Below are 14,478 nucleotides of genomic sequence, written 5' to 3' on the forward strand. Positions count from 1 at the left end.
GCTGAAGATGCTATGAGAAATGAAACTAGTATGTATTTTGTTCCATGTGATATTTTCTATTCTTGATGTTACCGGTAAAATAGCCGAAAAGTTATTTTTCCTATGTATTTGACATCTGATGCTTCATTATGTTTTTTTTCACTAGTCCTAACCATATTAACCTCCATCGATTCTTGATTTATCAATTGTGATTTTCTGAATGAAAGTATCTAAAAATTAAAAGTCATTGATTTGGGATTTTAAGCTTTCCAATATTTATTTCACTGCTAGTTACCCCTTTCTGTGTCACATTTTTTTGGCAACTTGAGGCCTTATCTCTTGCAATGGGCAATGTTCTGCCTGTTTTGTCTAGTTGTCACTTGGTTTGGAACTGTGCTGTGGAGTCACATGGATAAAAGAAATATAGTTCTGGGGATTCTCACATTTGTTCTACCTACTTTGTCTAGTTGTCCCTTGGTTTGGAACTGTGGATTGGTACCTCTCAAAGGCGAGGAAAATTTAGTGACCTGATAGCATGGTTGGATATTTTGTCTTACAATCTTATAGAGACCAGACCATTGTATACCTTAATAATTTCAAAACTTGACACCTAAAACATAACTACTGGATCATTCTCCAGATTCTTTTGATTATTTAGTGCTAATGATCAATTTATATCAAAGTGCATAGTTGAATTACTTTAAAATTTGCAGGTCCAGTCGAATATGATAAGGCAGAAAAAATGACTGAAATGTATCGAGATGTTTAGACAAGTGATACTAGTATATATTCCTTTCTTTTGTGTAATTCTTTGTTGTTCTTAGTTGGCCTGAAGTGTTATTTTGTTTTAATATTATAATTTGTAGGTCTATTAATGTCTAAAAGGGCAAAAAAAAGTGATTGAAGTGGCTGAAGATGCTACGAGAAATGAAACTAGTATGTATTTTCTTCCGTGTGATATTTTGTTTTCTTGATGTTATTGGTAAAATAGCCGAAAAGTTATTTTTCCTATGTATTTGACATCTGATGCTTCATATGTTTTTTCACTAGTCCTAACAATATTAACCTTCACCAATTCATGATTCGTCAATTCTGATTTTCTGAATGAATGTTTCTAAAAGTTGAAAGTCGCTGATTTGGGATCTTAAGCTTTCCAATATTTATTTCACTGCTAGTTGCCCCTTTCTGTATCCTTTTTTTTTTTGCAACTTGAGGCCTTATCTCTTGCAATGGGCAATGTTCTGCCTATTTTGTCTAGTTGTCACTTGGTTTGAAACTGTGGATGGGTACTTGTCGAAAACCAGATAAAATGTTATTTTGCATATTTGGTCTTATAGATAAAAAAAGACCAGACCATTGTATACAGTAATAATTTCAAAAGTTGACACCTAAACTTAACTACTAGAGTATTTTCCAGATTCTTTTGATGGTTTAGCACTAAAGATCAAATTTATATCACAGAGCATAGTTGACTTACTTTAAATTTTGCATGTCCATGTGAATATGGTAGGGCAACCAAGGTTAGGGGAACAAACATTTGTAAGAAAGTTTTGCGATTAAGACCTAGAGAAAAGTTAAAAGTCACTTTCTATCAAAATCGAGTCGTTGGGCCGAATCACACCTCATTAACGAGACACTTGGGTTTGCTAGTTCGTGATCGTAAAATGTGCCCATTGCAGGTACACTCATGGATGGATATTGACAAGCATAAGCTTGAGCATATGTGGGCAACTGTTACTGTAAGAATTACAACATTACTCTCTTTTATTTTCGTTGACTTGATACCGCTACTACTGTAGCAAAAATATTTTTCCCCCTTCTTTTTGTGTTTGTTTAGAGTATACTATGGTGTTGCCTTTGTTTATACCTTATTATGGTCTTTGTGTAAGAATAGCTATTACCAAAACAAACAAAAAATTCCCCTCCTCAGTCTTAGTATTAACTCTATATTTAGTTTCATAATTCATTCACACTCGGTGTTGAGGAATTTCTACTACCCTTGTTAAACATAGACAACAATTTGCATCTTCCACCTGCATGTTCAGTCTCATCATTCGAGTTTTCGTAAGCAGCTTGTTCTAGTTTGTCAACTAGAGGATAAATTTAATAATGCTTTGGTTGCATAACTTTTGTCCAAGTACGATATGCTTCCCAAAGACTTGTCTGGACCCTTAAAACTCATGGTGGATGATTACGTATGTTTCACTCTTTGTCAACTTGTACTTTCTCTTTTGGTACTAATCAACCATCCCAGTTTTTAGGGACGTTAACTTTCTCTAGTACCAACAACAATCTATAGGTGGTATGTGATCTCATATATTGCCATATTACTTCATATACATTGCATGTGTCCATGTTACCCAGAAGATGTTTAGCTATTCAGAAACCTTCCATATAGTAGTTTGCCAGCAGAAGCTTCATTCCATTTCATACATCCCTTAACTTTTAGTCCTCAAAAATTATATATGGGAGGCACACCTTATCCTAAGTAATCAAAGGTGTCTTTCTCTGATCTGCAGTACCTTCCCATACAAAGTTCTTACATAGTTGACATGTAAGATCAACCCTTCAATCCATTAATCAAGAACATTAACTTGCTATCAAATGTGTCTTTATCTGATTCTGATGATATTTTTCTCTACTTCAGGAAAAGTTTACTGTGATAAAATGAATGATCAAAGAGATAATGCATGTTTTGCAATATATGAGAATGCTTTGGAACAATTGGAGAGGATCATTGCACAAGAATATGAAATCCAAGTTATTGCACGAGGTTCTAAAAGATGTGTTGATAGGAGTAGACAAGAGTGATTGGGAATGGTAGGTCAAGGATCATTTTTTATCTGATATGTTTAAGGTATGATTGCATAACTATTGATTAATATCATTTTATTTCCAAGTCACATATGATTACTGTTTTAGAATAGTTCTTTTGATTAAATGATTTCATTTGTGATCAAGAGGATACAAAGTAGTTATAAAAGTTAATTTAAGAATAAAAATAGAATCATTAAACAAGCTTGTGATAATTTCAGCTTGTGTTCTTAATGCAGGAATCAAGTACAAGAAATACAATCAACAAGTCTAAGTTGTGTATGCCTCATCGTACGGGTAGCAAGCCTATAAGAGCGATTATTTACGAACTGGTAAATAAATCATGAAACCCTACAAGGAAACCTCCTTGTTGTATAAAAGATGTTATAGTACTTACTTTTTTTTATTGTTAAGGGAGGCAAAGATGGTAATCCACCAAACATGGCAACTATCTTCTTTGAGACTCATAAAAAGGGAAATGAGCTTGTCAAACCCAAAACCAATGAAAAATATGTATGGTTATCGATAAATTTCATTTAACATTTTCTGTGTGGATTGATTCATTGAAATATTTTAAACATTCTTGTATTTTATAGGCTGAAATTCAAGAGCTTGTACAATCTGAATCGTCTCTTACTAATATAGAGGTACTGGAACGGTGCTTTGGACGTCAATGCAAAAGTCATGCAGTTGGATTTGGTGGTGGGATAAACACTAAGGAGTTGAAAGGTGGTAGTACTTCTAAGGCTGCGTTGTTGGAAAAACTGAAAACAACTTGAAAAGAAAAGGAATCACTACAAAAGCATATTGATATTCTAGAGAGTAAATATGATCGCCTTGAAATTATAGTGGTTCGTCAGTATCCATCACCTCCACCAGGTTAGAAAACTTTTCATTAGCTATTCCATGATGTGTATTTTTCAATGAATTTAGTGATGTCATTAACAAATGCTCATCTTTGATAAGAGCTTTGCTAATGCAGTGGTTTGTCTTTCTATGAGAAGTTGATTTTAGAGGGTAGACAGTCTTTAGTTGTACTACTTTCCATGATGAACGACACTACATGCTTATAGAATTATGCATATCTCTGTTTTAATCAGGATGTATTCCTTTGTTCTGAACTGAGTTCCTTTCCTGCATGTTCACCTTAGTATTTGTGTTGCGTTTAAATCATTAATGTGTTATAGTTTTAGAATAATGATCTCTAAACTTGTTGAACTTTCTTTTTTTTTGAAAAATTACTCAATTTTAATTCTTGTCCAGCTTCAACTTCAGCTTCTCTTCAAAAGTTTCACACCTTTACAGTATTTCTCTTCTGTTTATAATAAATCATGTACATAAAATATTCTATTATACGTGCTATCGTTCCCAGTCAAATAGGTAATCAAAGAAATTTTACTCCCTGTACAAAACTAACAAGAATATAAAACTGAAGTTTGATGTTCATCATTGGTAGTCTTTGTATATTGGTTGTGGATTTCATTTGAGATGCAAGTTCAGTTTCCCTGATTTAGCATCGGCTAATTCGTACGAGTCTTTGTATTCACCTTCCATTAGAACCCTTGGTAAAGTCAGTATGCATTTTCCCATGAAATCCTTTCCAAATGTGTCATGGTCCCAGACTTCCAGCATTAACATGTCATATAATCTGTCCTCAACAACAAAGTCAAAAGTATGATTCCATACCAGGTTTAGACTTTTATTTACAACCCTAGTTTTGCTGTTGATTTGAGCCTTCTTCATGATCAGAACAACGTAGGGGTCAGCCTTCCCTCCTATATAAGTTGGGGCAGGTCATTAGCGGATACCACGGTAATCTAAAGTACCCCTCGTATATTACCTCTCTTCTATTGTTGATTTCACTTCCGTTTGGACTAACTTCTTTTCCTTCTTCCGAGTTTTTAAGAACACTCTCTAATGAAGTCATTGACTCATTCTGAGAAAAAGGGTTACTTAGACCATTGTTCATGCCATTCGGGTAGTACAATAGATCAAAGTTCACATGGCCCCTATTTTTCTGATCTCTCTGAATTTCCAAATCTTTCACCAACTTCACCAGGCTCAAGCTCATTCAAACAGATATGGGCACATCCAATTAGTTTAGCTGACTGAAGCCCTTCATCGTCATAGATTATTACCACTAAGTGGTATCAATGGATCTTCGACTACGAACTCAAAATGCTCATATTCCAAATTGGGTTCAAATCGTTGTTAGCTCTTCTTCATTTTGTCTCGTAGAGGGTATACATATAATACAACAAAAGGATCAGATTTTCCAATGAGATCTTTATTTGTTAATTCCTTTGCTTGAACAAGTTTCACCTTCAATACTCCGGTAGGCCTCAGTTCAAGGTCACTATAATCCCCAGGTAAAATGGGAGTAACTTTTCGTACTGGCCACGTGATAGAGTCTTCAACAACGTCCCGGATGGTTCCCTCAATTGCATTAGAAAGGCCAGGAATTACTGTCATGTCACCACCAATTGCTTTAAGCGTAAAATCCAGCTTTTTCTTCTGCCTTAGAGAATAGCATACAACTCTGAAGCAATGAAACTCATCAACAAGTGGCCTGAAGATGAGCTTGAAAATACTAGTAAACCTAATGTTTTTCACTTGCACCGGTAATGCTACACCTACATAAGTCTTGATATCAAGTATTATGCTTGGATTCCCATCCCATTGCATCTTTAATTCCATAGTAATACCCTCATTTCCATCTTTAATAATAGTAATCCCTGTGAATTGTGGAGCGGTTGTACCAAGAGTGAACTTTGAAAAAACTCACAGGCCTATATTGTTTCAAAATTGGCTCCACACTTGACTTTACTAGTTCTGATGCTAATGAGAATTAAGCCATGCCAACTTTTGGGCTCTTTGGTGATTAAATGATTGATTTATGCTTTAAGATTTATAAGTTATAGCTATCGGGCATTATGTTACGAATTGACCTCAAATTGTTTATTTAACAGATGAAGAATGTGATGAAGATTAAAGACCGTGTTGTTGAAGAATTGTGGAGCCAGTTGAAAAGAAAGATTATATTTTTATTGTTGGTGCAGATCTAGAGACGTTTTAACCTATGCAAGTTTTTCATTTTCTCAATTTTTAGGATTCGATAGATGTCGAACATGTTAGTTTTATAATCTTATGTCGAACATCTATGTTATTTAGATCTTATGTTGAACACACAATTATATGTAAGTTTTCCAATATGTTTTCGTTCATGGCAAAACAATTATGAAATTTCATATTAAATTTTTATGGCTTGTGAAAAAAAAATGAAATGATACTAAGATCCAGAACTGCTCGAGGAACATAAAAACTATATATAATTATTTGAAACTAAATTTGTGAAACAAACTTTCGTTAACTTTATTAAAAGCAACAAAAGAAATTTAAACTTGATCAGTAAAAGTAATGTGATCAATGAAAGAATCTGACCACTAAAAGTACCTGTAACGACTGGAAATTGTGGTTTTACTTCAATGTTTTAACGACCAAATGACCATCAATGAAGGGAATTTTTGGTCGTTGTTAGTAAATGTAGCGACCGGATTTATCGTTGTCACTAAGTGATAACTAACGACTTGCTATGCAATCCAGTTGTTAACCTTTAACAACAGAGCTTTTAACGACCCGTGACAACCAATTTTTTCCCAGTCGTTATAGACCTTTAACGACTGGGTATGGACTTTTAATGACCGAATTTCCTTTCGTTAAAAGTCATTTTTCTTATAGTGAGGAGTTCTACTCACCCGAATTCGATTTTGTAAAGTCATACGGGCTACTTAACGTCTTAGCTATCCCCTCATTTGATCAAAATTATAAATATATTCCCCATTCATTACCAGATTTTCCTAGAACTTACCTAATTCTGATTTCGTCCAAATCTGGACTAGGCTACAAATTTCCAAGTTACTACAAAAAGTTTTTCTGGCTCAAATTTTTTTCCCATTGGCTTTTCTATAACGATGGGAACAGGTCATTACAGTTTACTATTTTTGTATTCTTTGTTAATGATTAATACACAAAAATTTGGAGAGTCTCAATTATTAAAACTAACCTTTCTCGATTCTCCTAATGACTTGTAATTGTTTTTATTTCCTATATATTTTCCCAGCTGGAGCCCTCAAGATTAACAAACATGTGACTTGGTTTGTTCATAATTCTTTAGTTGTTCTTTTATTTTTTTAAAATAATGTATTTTAAAAAAATTTTAATTTTTAAATATGATTAGAAAGTTTTTAAAAACTTAATGAGATCCTTTTATGATTTAATAGGTCTAGAAAAATAAGGAAACACACATTTGAGAATATGAGGGGCTAATATCTTTCACATAATTAATAAATTATGACATATTTAGGGGTGTTTATGGACAATGACATGGAAGAGCACGGAAAACATGTTTCTATTGACTAAAAACATGAATCAATCTCAAGAAAACTCCAACAACATAACCCACAAAGATTCAAAGGAATTTCATCAAGAATTCAATGGATTTACTTTCAAATCAAATATATTTTGCTGAATTGAATCATGATTGGCGCGTGGGTGAACTGACTGTCACACCTCAAATCCCATTAAGACGGATAGGCACCCGATGCCCTAAAGGCTCGAGAGAACCAACATAAGTAGACCCAAAACTTATATACAAGACTTGGCCGTTGAGGCCACAACTTGTTAAGACGCAACTGAAGCATATACATAAGTCTACAAAGCCTCTAAAAGATAGAAAACCTTAGAATAGGTCGGGACAGACCCCGCCTTACCCTTAACTACGATACAATACCAAAAATGAATCTGCCAAGGACTCAATAAAGCTCCGAATCAATCTAGAGCTCACCAAAAGTAGTTGAGTGTCGTGTGCTCCTACTGAGGAGGCCTACTAGCTGAAGTACCTGTACCTGCAGCATGAAATGCAGCGTCCCCCGCAAGGGACGTTAGTTCAAGAAAATGTACTGAATATGTAAGGCAATAACATATCTAAATAAGAGTTCAATGAAACCAAGTATCAATATATGTGTGCATAAATCAGAACAGAAGACCACCTTGGTTAAATCTTGTGCAATCATGTGTGTTACATTCTTGTCTTTACCTTTCTGTGTGTTATGATCTTTATAAGGCATTTGATACGAATGACCAGCTGATCAGTGGTAGAAGAGGATGACCCATGCTAGGCATTTTAACCCCTAGGATGCGGTCCTCATAATTATACAAATTGGGATCGGCCCATGCTAGGCTTTTTCCCCTGAGCTGCCACCCTTAATTATACAAATTGCTTTACTTAGATATTTTAATCTTTGAGATTGTTGTTTTGGTGGTCATAATCATTTTTGATATTTGGGACTATGGCAGTAATAGAAGACATGAAAATAATACTTCAAGGCAGTAACAAATGACATAAGGAGCTATGTAACATCAATGCATTATTTGTGAGGTTAAATGACACAATTGACTTCAACTGACTAAGAGGAGGATTCACCAAACTTGCTTTTGCAAATACCATTTCTATACCAGGACATAGGAGGATAATTACACAAGTATAGAGTAGTGAACATATAATGAAGTAATTCTATACACTAAGGAGAGGGGGAAATATTGTTAGCTATTTGGAGATCATACACTGCCACTATGTTTCCTTTACTAGGAATAGAACTTAGGAAATTCACTTGTTGATATTAATCTCAAGTATCAGATTTCATGCCAAAGAATATTGAATCGAATAGTCTTATATACCTTATCCTCTGTTCAATATAACTATCACGATTCAGCCTCCCCTTTCAGGTTTTAATCTACAATATAAGTCATGATAAATTTAAATTAGCAGCTATCACACCGTGAGCCTCGTAAAACAGTAGCTAACTTTGACGGATAATGACCCTATATAGCCCTTAAAACAATGTGTATCACCACACCCTCCTTCTCTATCCAATACATACATTATATATCCTTTTCCAAGATTACCCAAACTACACCAACAACAATACACATAAAACAACCAAAAATATTCTTTTATCATACAACCAATTATTGAACTCACCACCCCCTTGAGTTCTTTATGACAGCACACCCCTAATTCCTCACTCAAACTCATACATAAGGAGGAAGAAAATGGAGCAGTCACCTTACCTCAATTTCTGCAACTTCTCCTTATAACTTGAATTCCTCTAGAACTTCAACTTCCCTTCACACTTAAACCAAAGAAGAAGATAAAAGTATCTTAATAACCAAGGAAGTGAGCAGTAGCTTCTGGAAATATTATGCCTTTATACCTATACTTGAGCATGAATAACATGTTTTCCTAATCATCCATGGGAGAATTAAGCTAAATCCATAAGTGTTTTCACTTATCTTGTCTTGAAGAGATGAGGGTTTTTTCAAGAACCCTAGAAGAACTTTAAGGCTGTTGTTTAATCCTTAAGAGAAAAGAGAGAGAAAGAGTTGGAGTTAATCCTCAATAATGTGTGTTAAAATGAATGAGAATAGCAGCCAATATATCTTTATGTTGAGCTTTCTTCACCTTTAAGAATATCCACTAGAAAGCTTCATTTTCAGCCACTAATTGGTCAAGTAGGTGATGCACCTGCTTATGTACATCAAGCAGCTCAAAATGTCAAACTAGGTGATTCACTTACTTGCTTTCACTTGGGCTTAAATATTGGGCCTTGACATATTTGGCTGTTGGGCTTTCATTTCATTTTGTTTTATTTAACATAATTTGGGCCTCAATTACCACCTTCCCGTCTTGAGTTTAAATATTTCCATTGGAGTTATAACTTGCAGTACACATGTTGCAACGTGCAAGGCATCACATCACCTTCCGAGCTAGTTTAAACGAACACTAATCATATAAGAAATATGGTCCCTCACCTATACTATAAGGCTATGTCAAGTATCACAAGAACAGAACAAGCATATGCATAATACGGGCTGTTACACTAACCCAACGCTATGTGATCTCACATACCTTGTAGGGATCACCCCCGACGAAATCCACAACCTAATCTCGACGAATCTTAAACGAATCTTGAACGTTCTTCTCCTTTCTCCTCTTTTCTCCTTTCTCCAAGCCCTAGCGTGAAATTCACTTTTCAAAAACTGACTAAAATCAGACTTTACCCCAATTAAACTCCTAAAAACGAATTAGAATAATTAGGTAAGGAAAAGACTAAATTACCAAAAATCCGGATTAGATTTTTCTTAATCCAACAACTCAACTTCCAAAGGGCATAACTTACTCATACAAACTCGGAATCGCACAAACTCGGCGGCGTTGGAAAGATCATTCCAAGAGATTTCCTAAAATATCTGGAAGTACCTCTAATTCATCCTGAACAAGAAGTTATTGCCATTTGAAGTTGACCAAAAACTCACTTTTCCTAACTAAAACAAATTTCCAGATTTTTTTATTACTTCAAAAAATGACTATTTCCAGTTCTAAGCTCTTCCTAGCTATTTCAAATTGTGAGGTGTTACATAAGAGATCCCTCCCAGAACCTGGAAGACACATGTACAAAGCTACTAACAAAATGAGTACAAGTCTCAAAAGTGGACCATAGAAACAAGACTGTCTTAAAAAGAAAAGACAAAAGATATATATAGATGGAGATTGGTATAACACAAAACGCCAAGTGCTCACCCCCATTTCCTGATCAGACTGCTGCAGGCTCGATGTAAACTCCTCGAATTTCCATAACGAAAAAATATGTAAAGTGTAGTGTGAGTACCAAACAAACAGGAACCTAGTAGGCCTCGTAGGCCGACTGATCAAGAAAAGCAAAAGTAATATGAAATGAGAGAGTCTAAAACACTACCATAAATGGGAACGAGAAATTTATCACTTATGCACACAAGTGTACTAACACACAAAGAAAAGGAGAATAACTAACTAAATCTGACTGGGATCCCATAAACCCAAAGGTTACACTAGCCCGCAAGCTAAAAGTAAAACCTAAGCAGACTCCCATAAGCCCGACATGTACAAGGAAGAGTACAGAATGTAATAAGAGGACCCGACAAAGTTTCCAAGCTTTCCACAACTTTCCATAGACTCGAACCGAACAAATCCATATGCTTGAAGCTCATCCAGAACTAATAGGGGTTTAGGACTTGAACCGACTTGAAGATTGAGGATTAAGAATTGCAACCGAGATTTGGAATAATCGAGGACTTGAACCAAGGCTAAGGATGATCGTGGACTTGAACCATGTATTAATAGGATCAAAGACTTGAACCGAGGTGAGTAGCTATAGACTTGAACCACGTTGTACTGAGTGGTGGACTTGAACCACAACTGCAAATGGAGGTGGACTTGAACCACCACTGAAGAAAGACATCACTTCAACCAAGGCTATAATACCAAGGCGAGGACTTGAACCACGCCCGATGGAGTGAATTGGGGGGCAAGAACCACCAATAGAGGCGAATCAGGTAGAAATAGGATAGGTGGCCAATCGATCATCACGGGGAGAACCCCAAATCCGAGTGCTATCAATAAATCACTTTAGCCCGAACCATATCCAACCAGAATCGACAAATAGCTTCCACACCAAGAATTAGAGACGCTGGAACCAGCAGAAATAGAGGATTTATGAATATATGGTTCGAAGAACAGTGTTACTAGCTAGCTAAGGCCTAAACTATTAGACTCAGGTTTGCTGCCGTCCGAAGCGACGGCTGTGAGATTACAAGGCCTAACTGCACCAAAAAGACGCAAGTCTACAACAATCACTAGCCTAAGCCTAGACTAAGCCTAAACATATTCCAACAATATTTACAAATCACAAATAAGGCACACCACTTGGTGAGGATGATCAACAAATACAATAGATATGCTTCAACTGCCCGAAAACTTGATAAGTAGCCTAAATCATGGATTCTAGGAATTTAACATGATTAACCACAAATTCAACCCCAATTTCAAACAAATCAACATACAATTACTTAATCATGCTCATTCTAAGGAGAGGGAAGTCGTAGCCTACCTGCATGCCGACTGCGGGCGCTCCAAATCACATTGTTAGAGCTTTTCTCTTCCGCACGGCCTCAGAACTCTGCAACACTATCAAAAATAGAATCACAACGTCAATACGGTCATTTTGACACAACAATCATATTTTTCAGAGACGGATCCAAAATTGGGTATAAAATAGGATTGTGGGTCCCACACAGGGGATCCTAAAATTGATTCTGTGAAAAGGTTCATTTTACCTCCCCCAACTTGTGTCCCAAAAATGGAATAAAATTCGGCAGTCAGAACACCCCGAAATCAGCACATGCATTTAAGTCACCATTAAAGCTAAAGAAGAAGAGAGGACAACAGCTGAAACTCGAAAATTACCTCAAACGGAGGTCCTCCCCCGTACAGTCCCCGAGCACTTTAATGCGTAGCCACACCAATTTCGAGCAACCCAGCCTTTGAATCACTTAAAATAGAGATAAAATTAGAGAGAAATTGTGTTTAGTAAATGAGGATTAGATGTGGCTTTTCGACTTTAAATAATGGCACATCTGGTCCCTAAAAGGACTTCTGGTCACTAAAAAAGACATTTTCTAGTCGCTTAAAGTATGCACCAGATTTTTTATAGTTTTTTTCAAAGTCTCTGAATGGACAGTCAGGATTCATTCGGGATTCGATAAAAATAAACCAAATATACTACCCCACTAAATTCGACATTCCAGGCTCAATGGAATTGTTGGATTTCCGTAAATATATTATCATGATATAGTACCCCATCGGGACCCGTTAGGCCTAAAACTAAACTTTTTGCCTAAACACCTAAATATCAAAAAGAATAACTCAAGACCCAAACGAAAGGTCCAACTAGACCAAATTCAACATTCTGGAACTAACGGCGCTAACGGAATTCTCATACGACAACTAATTCTCTAAATGTTGACGAAAGTAAACTCTAGGCCTTTAAGCTTTCCAGCATCTTGTCTAAGTGCTCAAACCCACACTGGAAGCCTTAGGACCCAAACTAAAGGTTCTTCTAGACCAAACTCGACATTCCGGAGCTAAGCTGACGGAATTTCAATTTGAGTATGTTTACCAAGAATGCTGACTAAGGTCAAACTTAGGCCAAAGCTTAGAATCTAAAATGCCTAATGGCACAATCTCGCGCCAAAAGCCTCTGGATTCGAATAGATCATGCCACTAGCCTAAAATGACCATTCTAGAGCTAATGGAACTGTCAGAATTCCATTCTGAAGTTTTTTACCTGCTGTTTTGACTAAAGTCAACTATTCAAGTTTCAAAAGCTCCATAAAAGGGAAACATGCATAGAACCTAAACAAACGACCATGTGACCGAAGAGTCAGTGCCAACAAGTCATAAATGACTTGGGGTCCCTATAGGAACACTCTAAATGACGAGTCTCTCTGTTTGTGTATATATATATATATATATATATTTATACACACACACTCACCCTTGCAAGCTAACTATAGGAACTTTCTTCGGTGGGTGATTTATGTAGTTAGAAACTTCATATTATAGCAATAATGTTCAATATACTATATGATAAAATAATAAAATTTATCTAAATTTATTTTGATGGTAATATATAGATATTTCTTCGGTTAAATATAATATTGGTCTATAAGAAGAGAGCCAGTATATTTATGAGTTTATTCTTTAAGTAAATAATTATTGTTGTCTTTAAAATGTAGATTCAACAAAAAACTATGCTAGGAACTTGATTAAAAGAAACGTGCTTTGACTAGATTATAAGAAACTTAAAACTTTAGAGAAAAAAATTTATATACAATAGAATTGAGAAAGCAGGCAGGAATTTGCAGCTTAGTATTATTTAGATTTTACTTCTTGAACATGCTAAATTGAGATAAATTTGATCTACTGGACTATTCATGCCGAATAAAAGTACAAGCACTAAAATTTATATCCTTTTACATACCTGAAAAGAGGGGGAAAAATAAAAGTATAGTAATAAAAGAATATGCATTGTGAGAGGCCGCAAAAATTATAATAACTTCAAAAATATAATTTCACTACAAGATAAATGCATGCTCATATCAAGTAAATAGAATTACAAATGAAGCAACAACACTACATCAAAATATTACAAAAAGATGAGAAATACGAAAAAGTCACCTAACAAATGCCTGATGTGTCAAAAGGAATGACAAAATCACTAATGCACGTCAAAAATCAATTGAAAAAAAAGGAATCGTGCTATACCAACCAAAGGAAGAATTTTGTCAAAAGAGTATATAATTCGTACTCTTGCAAGCTCTAACTCTAGGAACTTTCTTCGGTGGGTGATTTATGTAGTTACTACTTCATATAATAGCAATAATGCTCCATATACTATATGGTAAAATCATAAAATTTATCTAAATTTATTTTGATGGTAATATATAGATATTTCTTTGGTTAAATTAATATTGGTCCATAAGAAGATAGCCGATATATTTATGAGCTTATTTTTTAAGTATATAATTATTATTGTCTTTTAACTTTAGATTCACCAAAAAACTATGCTAGGAACTTGATTACAAGAAATATGCATTGACTAGATTACAAGAAACTTAAAATTTTAGAGAAAAAATTTATATACAAAAGAATTGAGAAAGCATGTTGGAATTTTGCTGCTTACTATTATTTAGGTTTTATTTCTTGAACATGCTAAAATGAGATAAATTTTACCTAGTGGACTATTCATG

General features: G+C 35.1%; 1 pseudogene; it reads right to left on the minus strand.

The window, feature by feature from the left end:
- Positions 1-4,239: 4,239 nt before the first annotated feature.
- LOC125833325 (synaptotagmin-5-like) lies at positions 4,240-5,505 on the minus strand (annotated as a pseudogene).
- Positions 5,506-14,478: the final 8,973 nt, after the last annotated feature.

This window comes from Solanum verrucosum, unplaced genomic scaffold (genome assembly GCF_900185275.1).
Source record: "Solanum verrucosum unplaced genomic scaffold, falcon-dt-bn FXZP01000274.1, whole genome shotgun sequence".
Classification (NCBI taxonomy): Eukaryota; Viridiplantae; Streptophyta; class Magnoliopsida; order Solanales; family Solanaceae; genus Solanum; species Solanum verrucosum.